The sequence below is a fragment of the Rhinolophus ferrumequinum genome, chromosome X, assembly GCF_004115265.2.
Source record: "Rhinolophus ferrumequinum isolate MPI-CBG mRhiFer1 chromosome X, mRhiFer1_v1.p, whole genome shotgun sequence".
Taxonomy (NCBI): Eukaryota; Metazoa; Chordata; class Mammalia; order Chiroptera; family Rhinolophidae; genus Rhinolophus; species Rhinolophus ferrumequinum.
Genome location: NC_046284.1, coordinates 100788971 through 100806703, shown reverse-complemented (window position 1 = coordinate 100806703; position 17733 = coordinate 100788971). Strand labels below are relative to the sequence as shown.

General features: G+C 36.3%; 1 protein-coding gene across 6 annotated transcripts in view; it reads right to left on the bottom strand.

Moving 5' to 3' along the window:
* DMD (dystrophin) overlaps positions 1-17733 on the bottom strand; it is a 2143628-nt gene that overhangs the window by 778441 nt on the left and 1347454 nt on the right. The window lies entirely within an intron of this gene.

The following is a 17733-nucleotide window of genomic DNA, read 5'->3' as shown; positions in this document are numbered from 1 at the left end:
CCTGCCCTGGATGTGGCCATGTTTTATTTGGGAACTCAGATTGTAACAGACAGAGAAACAGAAAATGTCAGTGAAGAAGCAATCAGCATCTTTTCCTCCTAACATAACAACGTGGGAATTCCAGCGATGACATGGAATTCTGATTCAACTGATATTCATGGTCACCTCCTAAGGACTTGCATATAAAAGGCACTTGGCTTAATTTGAGTCTCCCTGGAAGTACAGGTAACCCCCGTAGAACACCGTACTTCTATAGCACGGTTCGAGAATTGGGGAAAACCCTCGTACAACACGGCATCCGAGAATACGGTTTCACTCTAACACGGTTTGAAAATCAGAGAAATCCCCAAACAACATGGAGCATAATAAGAGCTTTTAAGAGCAAAAAATATCTCATTTGAAATTAGGGAAATCCGCGAACAACACGAAGCGTAATAAGAGCTTTTAAAGAGCAAAACATATCTCATTTGAAAATTTTCATTTGAGTGTGGATGTCGTATCAGATTTGACTGCACAATTTTAAAATTTATTAGAATTTTAAATCCATTTTGTTCATTGAGTATTAAGTTCAGAGGATGAAGATATCCTGTCAAAAAGAAAACGCCCTCGCCTTAGTAGGGATGATGAAGAAAACATTATTTAATACATATTAATATGTTATACTTTTGGTGAAAATTGCTTTAATAAAGATATAAGTCAGACAGAGAAAGATAAGTACCATATGATCTCACTTATATGCAGAATCTAAAGAAAAGAATAAGTGAATGAACTAATCAGAAACAGTTTTGGAGACAAAGAGGAAAAACTGAGGGTTGCTAGATGGGCGGGGGGGTGGGGGTAAGGGGGAGGGTGAGGGGATTAGAAAACAATCAGTAACCACAAGATGGCCACGGGGTTTTGAAAATTAATCTGGGGAACGTAATCAATAATGTTGTAAAGATTTTGTAGGGTATCCGATGGACACGTGTCTCATTAGGGAGACCACCTCAGGGATGATGTAGATGCCTGATCACTGCATTGTACACCTGACGCTGAACAATAATGAATGTCAGCTATAATATTATATATATGTATATATATGTATGTATACACTTACAAGAGGCGGAGTACAGCATTGGGAGTGGAGATAGTGGAAATGGGATGGCTCCGTGCGATGTCAGAGAGATAGTGGATGGGGGGCGGGGGGGTCCACAGTGTGAGGGATAGAAATGATAAACGTCTAAGTATTACTTTGTCTTGTGCACCTGAAACTAATTAAAAATAAATAAATAAATAAAAAGATATATCTCAATTATAAAAATATAAAAGTATTTTTTTAACTTTTGGAACCTAACCCCCTTTTTGTACTAGTTCTTTGTTTTGCATAACACGGATTCGCATGACACGGCATTTTTAGGAACCTAACAATCATGTTCTACGGGGGTTACCTGTAGGCCCTGTAGCCCGAATTTGAACTCCAGTAATTTTGGGATGTGATCTCAGGATATACAAATAGGTGTGAAGAAGTGAAATAAAGAAAACCTCCAGTAAAGGGTGTGTTATCCAGCAGATCACCACTGTGGGCGACTGAAGTTTAATATTGCATGGGAGCTTTCAGAGAAGATGAAGGAAGCAAACCTTGGAGTTATCTCACCGGAAGGTCAAGGGGGCTGGGGTATTTATCCACCAACTGCTGCTTTAAAGGAGGCTTTCGTACCCTACCTCTCTGGCCCGCCGCAAGAACAAGCAGAGATGACCCAAGCGAAAAGAAGCAAGTGCTGGTAGTTGGAAATCAGGCAGCATGTATAAGAATGGTATGTGCTGAAGAGACGTGCGTGGCAGCACTGACAGTGTCTAGTATAGCAAAATGTGTTTTTTGTTTAAATGATCTTTACAACCAGCCGACATTTGGAAAGCATTGCTGTAATGTCATAATCACTACTCAGTCCCATTAATTGGTCAAAAAATTACGTCCAAACCAATGTTATGGTTATTAGTTGGTTACCTTTTTCAATTCATCCATCCCTCCCCTCCGTCCTTCCCTCCCATCTTCCTTCCCTTATTTTTCCCTTTAGGGAACTTCCTACCTGCCTACATTTGTGGTGCTGCAGTTGCAGAGTTTGGTTGAGATTTAACCATTTCTGGATGTAGAAGTGGGGTCTGATTTAACTCAGGAATGAGCATGTGACCTAAGTTTCAAGGAGACCTTTCTTGGATGCTTTGGGAAAGAATGCCCCTGAGGAGAAGGTCTTTTGCAAAAGTGGGCCCTGAAACTGTCGCAGGTAATTGTTGCCGCCATAAAGGGAGCCAGAAAAAATGGATACAGCAACACAGAAAGGCAGAATCCAGAGTACTGTTAAAAAAAAAAAAATGGAACCAGAACCCTGATGATATTTATTATTTAAATCAGTTAGAGACAGGTTTTTCTGTCACTTGCAGCATTAAGAGTACTAAACAATATATCCACTGAATCAGTTACCTATGGGTATATTAGTTACGACTAATCCTCCACGTATCGCGGAAGATAAAAATTCATATTATTTTAATATTATACAATTAATTGTATCATCTTACTCCTATATCATAAAATCTCTTGGTTAATGTTAATAATACTTCTCAGTTGTTTTTCTAATACCTATAAGCCGTATTTTGTAACTCCAAAATGCAAAATAATGGGATACAGAAATAGTTCAATCATTATGCTCTGAAAGAGAGATATTTTTTAATTTGAACTTTGGAATTAGAGCTTTACAACAGCCAAGGTGCTTACTATTTTAAGAGGATGCTGGTGAAAGGAAAGGTTAACCTAACAGTACCTGCTGTGCCTACACTGGCAAATGGAAGGAAATCACACAGATGGTGGCATTTGCCTGGCAGTTTAGTGCCAGGGGTGTCCTCTCAAAGGCACATAAATTGGGATGGAATTTCTGTCTTTTCCTAAAGATATGGATGCAGATTTGTTGGATAAAATTATTTTTCTACTCACATTATAAAAATCACCACCACTATATCAACAACCATCAATGAATTTAATGGTGAAGATTTTTTGATCCTTTCGTATGTGCCAAATTAGCAAGAAATTCATTTTTGTTCTAGACTGATATTGGACAATCTTAGGTCATTTTCCTTCTAACAAAGAGAAGTACTTAGAATAGTACCTGACACACAGTAAACTATCAATAAATGCTATATTTCATTACCTAACATAGCCAGGACTCTTTAAGTCTCTTAGGGAATGGGAAGACTCAAAAACAGGATTACGTTTCTTTCTTGACTGTCTAGTACACACTGTGTATGCATGTATGAAGAAATAAAGGAATGAAACAAACTGACTGCCTGACACATATGAGGTAGAAAGTAATGAACATAGTAAGAGAAATACTGCTGAGGGCTTATGGGGAATAGGAAAACAAGATGGGTCTTGTTGGGCTTCCTGGGGGTAGAAAGGAGTAGTCAGATTTGGAGATTTGTGGTGTCAGGGAAACAAAGAAAGTAGACAGTCCAGGTGGACCAGGAAGGGTAAGACAGGCAAGGAAGAACCCAAGACAAATGGGAGGAACATGGGGCAGTCTCACTGGGATGGTAGCTTGAGTGAAAATGACCAGCGGGAGAAAATACTGGAAGATATCCAGAGTTGTATTACACAGGGTCTGAAAAGCATGGACTAGAAGAAAACGTTACCAAGGAACTTTGGCTCTTGCAGAACCCTCAGCACCCCCAACAGGTATAAGGCCTGTTTGCGTGGGGTTTTCTGACTGGTAGAGGCTCTTGTCAGCCTCAGACAGGCATTGCAAAAGAGTGTATTGGTGGTTTCACCAAAAGCTAACATTCACACTAATGGCACATCTGAAAGGCTTGAGGGGAAGGTACAAGCTTATGGTGAGTTATTGTTTTATAGCTTTGTTACTGTCTAGAAAACTATTTTATTTTTTCAGCTCTCTAGGAATAATACTGAAAAAATTAACAATAGCTAATATTTATAGGAGTTTTACTATGGACTAGGCACAGCTCTAAGCTTACATGTGTTATATCTCAGTCCATTTCTGTTGTCATTTTCCCCCCTGTTATCGGATGAGGAAGCCGAGACACAGAGAGCACACAGCTAGCAAGGAGTGTGTGTGGGGCTGTTATATGGCGGCCCCAGTGAATCACGCCTTCCAGAGTTCATGGCAACCCCCAGACAACCCATCAGCTGACTGAAAACTACCTGAGTGAGCCTTAGCAAAATCATCTGAGCTTTGGCTAGGTCAGCAGAACAGCCTAGCTGACTCACAGACGATGCACAAGTATAAATGGCTATCATTTTAAGTCAGTAAGTTTTAGGGAGTTTGTTACATCGCACTTTTGAAGCACTCGATAAATGATATCTAGGGGAAGGCCAGAAATGGGAGTAAGGCTTTGTTCAGGGTTCTTAAACAACACCAGAGTTCTAAATCTTAAAAATGCTGATTGTGAATGTGTAACTGAAGGCAGGCTCAATGCTTTGCAAAGGCTCCTGTACAAAAATTCATAGCAACATAAAGGAGTAGAACCACTGTAGAAGGGATTTTAGAGGATCATTATTAGGTTTAATAGTAGCTGGTAATTATTGGCTACATACTGTGCAGCAGCCATTGCCCGAAGGAGGGGAAGACATGCCTTGACTTCTCCCCTCCCCCTGCTCACCAGTCTCCTGCCAATGCCTCCCACTGGCTACATCTACCCAGAAACTGCTGGACAAGGAAGCCTGGGGAATAAGGCGGGCGGAGTGTAGCCTCTTGCAATATATAACATAGGAAGGAAAGGCACTGGAATAGATGTGAGAGCACAAGATATATGAGAAGGGCATATGTGGGTTATGAATCCCAAACAGGGCGATGTTTCCAAGGTATACATAAGTTGAGTGTGTGCATGTGTTCTGTCAAAGTTGAATATGTATCTTCTGGGGTTGGATAGAATGTGCTCCACACATGCCAAGAGATTAAAGTGTTTGGAGAAAGGTTAACCAGTACCTCAAAACACACTGCTGGATTATTCTAATGAATGGGACTTATGGTCAACTCACACACAGATACTTGACAGCCATCCTTTACTAATTAAAGTATGGACCAAGGTCTGGGGCGTTGTCGTCATCTACGCAGAAGCCTACTGGGAATGCAGAACCTCAAACTCTACCTAAGACCCCCCCGAATCAGAAACCTCATTTCAACAAAATCCCTAAGGGATTCATGTGTACATTAAAGTTTGAGAAAACCTGCTCTAGATGATAACACACAGACCCTTTCTTCTTTACCACTGGTGCTAGAACTGATGATACCTACCTTGTAACCGTAACCATGCTTTAACTCCTCATAACAAAATATTATAGTCTATAGTGGGTCCTTAGTTCCTCATCGAACCCTGAGGGATGAGCAAACAAGCCTCCTAATGCATCATCATTATAAAAAAGAGGAAAGAGAGGCCAAAAGATATCAATAAGTGGCCCATAGCTATGAGCTACTGAGTGGTGAACCTACATTGGGACTGATTAACTGCAAGTTTAGCGATCTTTTCCAGTACTGAGAGGGGGTATGGCGGGTGGGAAGGTGAAGCAGAGACGGTCATTACACAAACCATTGTAGTATTTGAGGTCACATTCAGAAGTAACCACATGTGAACGAAGCGAGTCATAAGAAAACGGATTCTTCACTCGAAGTAGAAGTGATTATTTGATCATGTTGCATTCCAGCATTGTCAGTATAAACAACTGAGGCTGTTCACGTCAACATCTCCCTTATTTTAGTACTTACAAACTGTTTCCATCTACTCTCAAACCTTATAAAATCTTAGTCATTTTCCTGTTTTCTGAGCTGTCTGTCACCAATGAATGAGTACCTAGAGAGCACCTGAAAACACATTTTTCTCTCTCCCTTCCCCAGCATCATCGATGATTCCAGCAGAAAGGTACACATTGATGTAAACAAAACAACAAAGCAGCTTCGAGGACATAACTATAGTGGTCTAGGACTTGTAACAACAGTAACAGAAACAACGAAAGCAATCTTCACAACAGTCATTTCAACTGTGATCGGGTGGCAGACTTTGTTTCTTTTGAAAAAGTCTTAAGTCCAAGAATTATTGCCCTCTTCAAAACTGTTGCTATAACCCACATCATGAACAGGCAGAATGTGTCACCTTCATAAACAATTTATTTTTAGACTGTGTTTAAGGTATAATCATCAATTACACGTTGCCTATAGATCGCCACTATTAGGACGAATGGAGATTTCTCAAAATATCCTTGCAATGACTTTGGTTTCTGGCCCATTTCCTGGTCTATCTCTTTTCCTCCACTCTTAGCCAACCATGCCAAAGATGGACTATACTTTTCCCAGTGATAACTGAAAATGTTCACAAATTGTAACTGTACCATTCTATTCAGTTCAAATACTTTTACTTCTACAGCAAAACAGATTGATTTTTTCTCTAGCAACGAACACTGAAATGGTCTCTTGGATGTCTTGTAATTAGTGCTAATATCGGTAAACAAATTAAAAAGTAGCCAAACAAAATTTGTCGATCAGGCGCTTATTGGTCCCTTCATAACCCATACAGGGGCCTTGCCCTGAAGTATAAGATGGATAAATGAAGGGAATGCTGATTTTGGCATCCAGCTTACTCTCTAATAATCTAGCTCATCCTTCTTGGCTGACACGAGACAGAAATAACATCAAAGAGTGATAAAGTCTTTCCTGCAAACCAGGGTTCCACAGTTCGCTGGCCCCAGGCCTAATCTATCAATCCATTTTCTACACAATAAAAGGTAAGAAACCCATTACAGATCTGTTATAAACCCTGGCAGGTGGTCTACAACAAAAAACGGAATACATCAACCAACCCAGCATTCAGTGTTCCTTTGCTAGGATTTGAAGCACTAGGGGTCAGATGACATGCATATAGTAGTCAGGATTTAGTATTAAATTCTTTTAAGTCCATAAATAAACTCACCGATTTTACAGTATAAGCATAAAGATTTGACAGAAAAGTTCATTTTGGGTATGATTCTGACCTTTTATGAAAACAGCACTGTTATTTTATCTTTGTATTACATATTGGCTTTACACACGATGTAATAAATGAAGCTGGGTTACAATTTACAATCTGTGCTCTTACATAGAGCTTTAATCTTCATTTGATATTCAACCTTAGGTTAAGGAGTTGGTATCTGAAAGCCTCCATTTAATGCCATTTCAAGATTATTAAATTATTACAAAGAAAGGCGACCCCTCTGGTCTCAGGGTGGATACGACATAATCTAGCCATTCCCAAGCCAAGGAGCTGCAGAAACAAAATGAACAGCTCTTCATGTTAGCAAAACCTCTTTTTATTACATCATTTCTTCTCCTTTCTAAAATTCCTTGCTATAGGGCAAACATCGTTAATAAACGACTTACTTCAAAAATGTTACACTAAAGGTCAGAGTTATGAAAATTTTCTCCTTTTTAATCATCCTTATACTTTTCTTCATTTTAAATTCATTGCGAACAGGGAAGAAAGTTTGCCAAGAACAGTCACATCCGTTTTTTTAATTGGAAATTAGTTTACCTTTTTAATACAGTCTGGTCCACAGCATAAATGACAATGTTTCATACTTAGTGTACATTGTCAGGATATACAATATATATGTATAGATATATGTATATATAGAGGGTGCCAAAAAATGTATACACATTTTAAGAAAGGATAAAAACTATTAAAATTGTAATACTCAATATATACCGATAACAAAAGATGAATACAAGTCACGTCTGACTTCTGCAATTACAAGAGGTGCTCCAAGTGGTTACCATCAGCGTCCAGACACTTCTGATGACGGCGAACTACTGCTTGAGCGACGTGGACCAAAGCGCCCACTTGCATACATTTTTTTTTGGCACCCCGTATATGTATGTATGCACATATACAGATAGGTATATGCATGTATACATATATATGCATATATGTATATATATGAAATACATATACAGATATATGTATAGATGTGTGTGTGTGTGTGTGTATGTGTGTGTGTGTGTATATATATATATATATACACACACATATATGAAGAGTAAAGTTTTGATGTGGAAGTGAGTTGTTGCACAGCATCAATACCTTACGAGGCATGCTAGATTTTTGTTTGCTCATATTTTTAAAAATAGCATTGAAGAAATTATCTAGTATGAACTTAAAATTTCCTAATAGAACATTATCTGGCTCCAATGAGCCTTTCTACAAATAGTTTCTCATCACTCCACCAAAATGGGGGAAACCAACATCAAGAATGGAGGTAGGGGAAGCAGTGTGGAGGTTCATTTACACTCTGGAGTTCTGAGTTACAGTCAGGTGAGTAGACTGATTGCAAAGATGCTCAGGGTTAAAAGGGTCATCGTGAGTTATGCTCAGACTTAAAACATGAAAATGTTGGTGTTTGAAAACAGTGATGGACAACTTGGACTTCAAAGCCAATGCGAGTTGAAAAATCCACCGTTTTTCAACACATTTTATCCCAAATGCTAACTGGTTATAGATAATGAGAATAATGGGAGCCGTGGAATGAAATGGAATGGAAGAGCACTGGCTGAAAACCCTCCATGCCTTCCACTGAGGACATTTTGGTCTTGGTGCCTGTAACTCACCTTTCTCTCTTGCAGCTCTTGGACTCATAATGGCGGCACATATTTCCGCTTTCTCCCCAAAAGCCATATTTATAACTATTTGATTACAACAGTGAAGATGATTCAGCCTTACAAAAGAAGAAAATCCTGCCATACGCAAGTTCCTGGAGGACATTCCATGAAGTGAAGAAAGCCAGACACAGAAGGACAAATACTGCATAATGCCGCTTATACCTAAAATAGTCAAAATCATATGAACAGACAGCAGAATGGTGGTGACCAGGATGGGGGCGGGGGAGGAAATGGGAGTTGTTCACTGGGTTTAGAGTTTCGGTTATGCAAGATGAAACACTTCTGGAGGTCTGCTATATAATATAGTGCCTAAACAAAACTGTATTGCACTCTTAAAATTTTGTTAAGAGAGCACATGTCATGTTAACTGCTCTTAGCAACAAAATAGCAACAAAAAAAGTTGACTCAGAAAGAATTTTGTGCTCAGTCTTTGTGTTTTTCTGTTTTGACCTCACCCCTAATTTTGGGATTAAAGCTAACGTGTTGACCAATAACAATGTGCAAGATACTGTGCTTTGCATTTCCCATGCACAATCTCATTGAATTTTCACCACAACCTGTAAAGTATGTTCTACTACTACCTGAATTTTGCAGACGTTATAACGGACGTATGGACAGGGTAGGTAAAAGATCACACAGCTGATAATGGGTGGAATCCATAATCCATAAACCTCACTATTAATCACCACAATAAATTGCCTCCTCACACCTCCTGTTTTCCTTTTTTATTTGTTTGTAAAATGTGTGATCCACATTCTTGGCATTGCCAAACATTTCAACAGTTTGGAGAGTTAAAAACCACATATCATTATAAAGTTACTGTCATTAAAGAGTGATTCTTTTGGTAGCAATGGCAACCAGTCCAAACTTCTCACCTTCACTGAAGGATCAAGAGAGTAGGGGTGCTGCTACTGGTGCTAAGAACATTAGCAGTGATGATAACGATACCTATCGAGTACTGGGCCAGGCCCACCTCTAAGAGCCTGATGTTGGTTCTTATAATTGGGGTGAGCTTATATACATTTATGTTTAATCTTCTCAAGGGGGCTGCCCATGAGAGTGAAAGAGGGAGCTATTAAAAATGAGGATGGAGTAACAGGCAAACCAGGACTATCAGAGCAAATTGAGATGGATATAATGATGATACACAACCTAGTAGTAATAATACCCATCTCAATGTGAAATTATAGGAGGCAAAGTCAAGGATGTTTACATTATAAACTTTTAATTACTACTCTTGCCCTCAATTCTCAGCCTCAAACTATTGAGCAACTATAAATTAGAGGTATGAATAGGTATAATGCCAAGCCCTATGTACTTCTGAATGCCCTTTTAATGAGGCAAAGGTGGGAATTGATTATGACATGCTCAGAGCAGCATATGGCACATAGTGGTCACTATTAGGTGTTTGTTGGATGAATGATTTAATGAATGAATAAACGCTATGATGTAATTAACTACATAAAAGAAACTTCCAAGATGATGGATATCCAAGAATCATCAGGCTGTATGCCTTAATAATAAATAAGTAAAACCATTTTCTTATATTTCCTGTAAAGAATCTTTTCTTTAGTTAAAAAAAGTAATTCACTTTGAGGGCAGGATTGAATGATCACTACTAGAACAACCTATTAATCATGTTCTCTGATAGGAAAATAATCTTTTGGAGCAAATATCTATTTTGGAGCAAATATTAGAAAAGTCAAGCTTTAGCTAAATTTTATTTTCCCTTTTTTTATTCTCTATGTTTATAGTAATGACTAATAATAGCTGGCATTACATGGCACATGTTTACTTATCTGACACAAAGGACAAGAACAAATCTAAAGTGTTTTAGCCCTTGGATGAATACTTAGATGATTAGAGGTTCATACAAAAGGAACCAGATTTCTGGAAAGTTAGATATGGTCATTTGTATATTGTAGCAAATGGTCTGGCCTACGAGTTTCACTATATTTTTACTTTGATAATATATATTTTGTGATTTGGTTCGAAAACAATCCCTGTACTTTATCAATATTACGAAAATTATTCCTAAATTAAAGCTTTGCTACATACATATTTTCAAACCTTTTATTTTCTAGGTAAATTGGATTAGATTTTTTAATTAATATGCACTTAACTAAAATACACTTTCCAGTAAAATTTCTTACTTGTAATCGTAAAATGTTTTAGTCATTACATGCACTGTTTTATACTGTCTAGGCATTAGCAAGTTAAAATAGTAATTTACTATTTTCAAATAAATGACAAAATGTAATGCAAAAAATTATTCAACAAAATGAAAATATATTTGTTATGACTAATAGGAATGTATAATAAATACTACCTGTAAAGTTACTCAACATCAAAAATAGACATAAAACTAATTCTGAAACAACATAAACATGTTTTCCTGTGTTACACAATCACAAAATTTCATTTAAGTAATAAAAGGTTCTGGAAAATAATTTAAAATATAGTATCCAGTTTTCTAAAAAGGGCAAAAAGCAAAGCAAAAACTCTCATAGTTTTTTTGTTTTATAATGAAAAATAATCTGAGATTTTACCTTTAAAGGAGCAATGGAATAAAACAGGAAACGATGTTTTTCTTTGTTTCAAGCATATTACCCACAGAAAAACCACTTGAGCTTCACTAAAAAGTTCAAAACACTATTTATTTTGGAATAACTTTTATATTTAAATAGAGGACAACGTGTTCTCAAATAAGTCACATAACCTTTCCAGGACTCAGTGTTCTAATCCTAGAAGTTGTGAAAGTAATTTAGCTTCATTAGGCTCTTTTCATCTGAATAACCCCGAGTCTACAAAATAAACATCCCATCTTTTCAGATAGGTACAGGAAGTATACGATTCAAAAATAAAGACTGATAATATATCTTTTAGTTCTAAATAATGGTAGCTGAAAAAATACCTAACCATAATGTGCAAAAAGAGCAAAAAGGAATGGAGAACGGGGACACAAAGTGACAAGGACAGGAAAAGATGAAAAAGGGATTAAAAGGTAAAGAGTCAGAGAAAGAGAGAGAGTAGGAGACAATGTGTCTCCTCGGAAAGAAAAATACCTGACACATATGCATATAGAAAAGTAGATTCATGACAGACATAGAAAGATGTCAATTCATAGGCAAAGACACACATCACAGAGAAGGAAAAGCGAGTGATAGTGAGGGGGAGAGGTAAGAAGCAAGGGAGAATTCCCCCCCACACACACATATGCAGTTCAGAGAACATACAAAGAAATAAGAAGAGCGATAAATATGGAAAATAACACAGTCAGACATGTGTATGAAGATCACAGAGTGAGACACTTTGAGAGAGACAAAACACACAGAGGCCAACTTTAGTAAATTTCCCGTGGTGTGGATCTTACGAATATTATTGTTAAAGACTGTAAAGGTCAACATATGTGTTGGAGAAAAATAAGGGTATTATTCATGGTCCTTATCTGGAGGTAGCCATAAATTAAACCAAGGCCTGTACTCAGCTTTGAAGCGACATTTCTCACCTCTACTATAAAGAGAGGCTACCTAAGGCAAGTTAACACAGTTTTGCAATGAACTCATTATAGGGTCCACCGCTCTTAAAGGAACAGCTATATTATCCCTAATCACTGTTTTCTCTATTTAGTAATGAAACATAAAGGTGTCAAAGTAATTGGTAAGTTGGGTAAATAAGTAGGATACAGCGTGTTAGACTAACCCATACAGAAAGGCACTGGCTACCAGAGGTTGTGATAGGATATTTTTGTAGACACTATGTATTAAGGAATTAGCATATTTGTATCCCAGCAACCATGACCTACTAGTTACAATTATACCACCCACTCTATCCTTTGAATGGAGGAGAAAGCTGGAGAATACAGAGAAGGGATCCCCATTATTTCTCCTTTCTTCTAAGGACTCAGTATTTGAGGGTTAATGACAATCAAGACCATTTCTTGATCACCTTGACCATCTATCTTTCCTTACTTTTTTTTTTTTGTATTGGAAAATATCTTTTTATATTTAATTTATTGGGGTGACATTAAGAAAATCATATGGGCTGCAAGTGTACAGTTCTGTAATACATCACCTATATATTACTTTGTTTGTTCAGCACCCAGAGTCAGTTCTCCTTCCATCACCATATATTTGATCCCCTTTACCCTCTTTTACTATCCCTCCTTTCCGCTTACCCTCTGGTAAACCACTAAACTGTTGCCTGTATCGATGAATTTTTGTTTCTTTGTTTGTCATATTTGTTTGTTGCTTTCAGTTTTATATCCCACATGAGTGAAATTATATGGTTCTTGATTAATTCTGTCTGACTTATTTCTGACTCTTGTACTGATCTAAATCTGGCCATTTCTGACCATTTGTTTTCTATTCCTAAACTTAAACCAGCAGGGATAGGGTGGCATAGAGATTGAGAAGAGGTGATTAAATAATTTTTAATATGAATAATGAATAAGATTCCAAATTCCAAGACATTGGTGCCAAAAGCATAGCTTTCGAATTATAATTTTGGAATAGGACACACGTATTATGAGTGATATAGTAATATAAATCTACAGAAGGTGATATTCATAGTTTTGGTTTTAATTTTCTACCAGAAAATGTTTACCTTTTATGCTGTAGCAAAACAGATAAAACTTTGCCTCATGTTTCACTATTCAAAAAACTGCTACTGCGTGTTTTAGAGTTCTCTCACATTTCCTACAATTATGATTTTTGTGTTCTCTCTTGTAACACCACGGTGAACTGAGATATTGTAGGACATTTTGGGACATCTCTCCTCCTGGTCCTCTTTCTACGAGGAATGATTTTATTTGTGTTGTTATGTGGCTACAAAATTTAATTAGTAGGGAAACAGATTCCCTCCATATGCAAGTGTCTGTATCTTTACATGGCTGTTTTGAAATTATTAAAGGAAGAAACTTTACTGCTTTTATTAAATTATTAAAGGAAGAAAATTTTTCAGTAGGAAAAACTCACCTTAAAATGTTTTACTCTGATTATTCCCATAAGTGAAAGGAAGTGTTGATATGTAAAAATAAAAGGGATTTTTTTTCAAATATCTACTTGCTTGAATTATAGAGACTTAAACACACATTTCAATTTTAATATCAAAATGGTACCTATTTCAGTTCATAAATATTTGAACAGTCATGCAAATAATCTGTTATAAGAACTTTAGCATCATCAATTTAAAAATACAATAAATAAGCTGACACAATTCAAAATGACGTCTCTGTTATTTTCTTTGCAAATCATCTACACCGAGAAACTTTTCTTACTGCAACTTCTTCATACCTTCCAATTTTGTTGGATGCTGATGAATAACAAGAAATTCTTTAGAGGCAACTGTGCCATTTTTGAAAGAAGTCATTTTATATTACATGAAAATTATAGTTCTGCAGTATCTTCTTGGCGTGGCTTTGCTACTGGTTTAAAGGATCAAATCTACCTTCTAATTTGGATAGGGTACAGTTAAGAGGTAATCAACAGGCTCAATAAGGCAGAACTTTGGTCAAAAGTGGATGAGAACTACCTTTCAAGTACTCAAAAGGCACATACAGCAAACGGCTACTGAAATACATAATGAAGAACATTTCTATCATCACAGAAAGTTCTACTGGATACTGCTGATCTAGATTGTCTACGTAAAAAATAAAAATCAACGCATATTTATTAATAAGTGAATGTTGCTCGACATGTCCCTTGAATGAGTTATCAAAGAGAGGTTTCAAAACATCCTTGGAGGATCAAAAGCATATATGGGGAAAGTACATATGGGGACATATAAAGTAAAGGAGAAGTAGCCTTAGGTACAGAGGAATATGACCTTGGCACAACCTGGAGAGTACTCGGATGAAAGATGCTATGATGCTTGGCGCTGTGAAGCAGGTTAAAATTGGCGTACTGAGTGTTTGTACTTCAAAATTTGCCCCTAGCTCAAAACTACCACACAATGAATGGTCTTCCCTTAGCAAGTACTTACAAGCAAAAATAAGCATAAATGAAAGCAAAAAAATGTGTTGTGGTCCTTATCTAAAGAAATTGAACTTAGCATCTGGAAAGAATCTTAGTAGTGTCAGTACCTCAAAATAAAGATCAGTGCATTCTAGAATTTGATAGTATCTTTCAGCAGGGGGGTCACCTCTCTGCCTTAGCACATAGAGTAAAACATCCCAGTCAACAAGCTCTGCCCAGGTAATTAGCGCTCCCTATCTTTCTAGTTTCTCATTCTTACATATAAATATATATAGTATTACTAGCTGTATGAAGAAAGTCTACATGCCCAAAAGAGAAAATGACAAGGAAACAAATTCCTTGAAATACACAACTTATAAAAGCTGACACACATAAAAGATGGAAAATCTAACTACCCCCTCCATCTGTTTAAGAAAATGAACCAATTATCAAAAACTTTCCCACAAAAGATAACTCCATGCCCAACTGAATTTCAACTGAATTCTTTCAACTGAATTCTTTGAAGTATCTTAGGAAGAAATAATACCAATCTTCAATAATTTCTTAATCCTCCAAAGAAAAAGAGAGTACCTCTCCACTTGTTTTATAAGACTAGTCTAACACTGCCATCAATACTTGAAAGGATATTACAAAAAAAAAAAAAATACAGACCACTGTCTGTCATGAACAAAAATATAAAAATCCTAAACAACATATTAGAAAATTCAATCCAGAAATCTATAAAAAGTACAAGACATCATGACCAATAGGATTTATTTCAGTTATCCCTGAGTAGTTTCACGTTCCAAAACAAAAGGTTGGAATTTACGACATTCCGACAAAGGAGAAAAAACATATAATCGTGTTAATAAATGCACAGAAAGCACCTGAATATGTGCAATACCTATTCACAATAAAAACTCCATAAACTGGGAATAAGGAGAAATTTCTTAATCTGATAAAGAGGACCTACAAAAAGTTCCACAATCAACATCATATTTAATATTACTCCCAAACAAGAATGAGCCAAGGCTTCTCATTATGACCACTTCTATTAAACATTTGTTTTGAGGGCAGCCGGATGGCTTAGTTGGTTAGAGCGTGAGCTCTTAACAACAAGGTTGCTGGTTCAATTCCCCATATGGGATGGTGGGCTGCACCCCCTGCAACTAAGATTGAAAATGGCGACTGGACTTGGAGCTGAGCTGCGCCCTCCACAACTAGACTGAAGGAGAATGACTTGGAGCTGATGGGTCCTGGAGAAACACACTGTTCCCCAATATTCCCCAATTTAAAAAAAATTGTTTTGGAGGTCCTGGTCTATGTAAATAAATAAATAAATACATAAATAAGGATTGAAAAGAGAGAAACCACCTCTATTTGATGACATAACTGTGCACGTAAAACAAGTGCAAACAATTCTACAAACTGTTAATATTAATAAGAGAATTTAGTAAAGACGCTGGTTATGTGCTTACTACACAAAAATCTATTGTATTTTTATAAACCAGGAACAAAAATAAAATTTAAAATGAATCCCATTTTTAATAGGATCAAAATTTCAAAAATCTTGGATTCAACCTAATAAAACACGTACAGGTCCTCTGGACTGAAAACTGCCTACTATTACTAAAAAAAGGCCTTGAAGCAGACCTAAATAAATGGACATGTGAATGAATTTCACAGATTAGATGAGACAATATTGCAAAGACGTCAACTGATCTACAAATTCAACAGAATTCCAGTCAATATCCTGGCAGGCTTTAGTAAACACTGACAAGTTAGTTCTAACATTTATTTGGTAACCGAAGAACCAAACATAGCCAAAGTAATCTGGACTAAGAAGAACAATGTTGGAGGGTTTACATTACCAGATCACGATTTTTAAAAATAAAACAATTGTTTGTATACATACAATGGAATAATATTCAATCATAAAAATGGAACGAAGTTCCGATACCTGCTACAACATGGGTAAGTCTTGAGAATATTATGCTGAGTCAAATAATCTAGACACAAAGGGACAAATAAAGGATGAGTCCACTTATACGTAATGTCTGGAATAGGTAAATTCATAGAGACAGAAAGTAGATTAGAAGTGACTTTGTGTGAGGAGGTTGGGAAGTAGGGGATGGGGACTTGTTGCTTAATAGTTATAGAATTTCTCTTTGGGGTGACGTAAAAATTATCAAGTAGATGATGGTGATGGTTACACACTGTGAATGTAATAAATGACCCTGAATTGTACACTAAAAAATCATTAAAACGACAAATTTTATGTTATATATATTTTACCACAATTAAAAAAACAAATCTACCAAAACCATTGAATTGTACACTTTAAAATAGGTGAATTGTATAGTATTTGAATTATATCTCAATAAAGCTGCTAAAAATCATTGTTAATAAGCCAGTGTGGTTGTAGTTGAACAGACATGATTAAATGTAAGAGAGTAGAGAATCCAGAAGCAGATTCATACATACATGTTTACTTGATTGTTGACAAAGTTGCCACAACAATACAGTGGGAAAAGGATTGTCTTCTGATAAATGATAGATTAATTGATTTCGCTTTTCATTATAAATTCATATGCGCCACTCGGTATTAAAGTGTAAGTATGCATTTCACTTTGATAAACACTTGTAAATATTAGATTTAAAAAGTTGTGCACAGAATTGCACAACTGAAATCTATGTAATTCTACTAACAATTGTCACCCCAATAAATTAAAAAAATAAAAAAATATTAAAAAAAAAAAAAATAAATAAATAAAAAGAATTGTAACAATTCACCCCTAAAAAAAAAAAAAAAATAATAAAATAAAAAGGCATTGAAAAATAGTGAAAAAAAAAAAATAAAATAAAAAAAATAAAAAGTATCCGTGGTAGAAAGATGAAAACTCACACGTTAAGTAAATAGACAGACAGATAGATAGATAGATAGATAGATAGATAGATAGATAGATAGATAGATAGATAGATAGACAGATAGATAGATAGATAGATAGATAGATAAAACCTTTTGGAGAAGGTTAGCATGCATTAAGCAATTTTGATTTATGATACTTGTTGAACTGGACCGCCTCCATCTTGCTTAAACACTGCCAAAATAC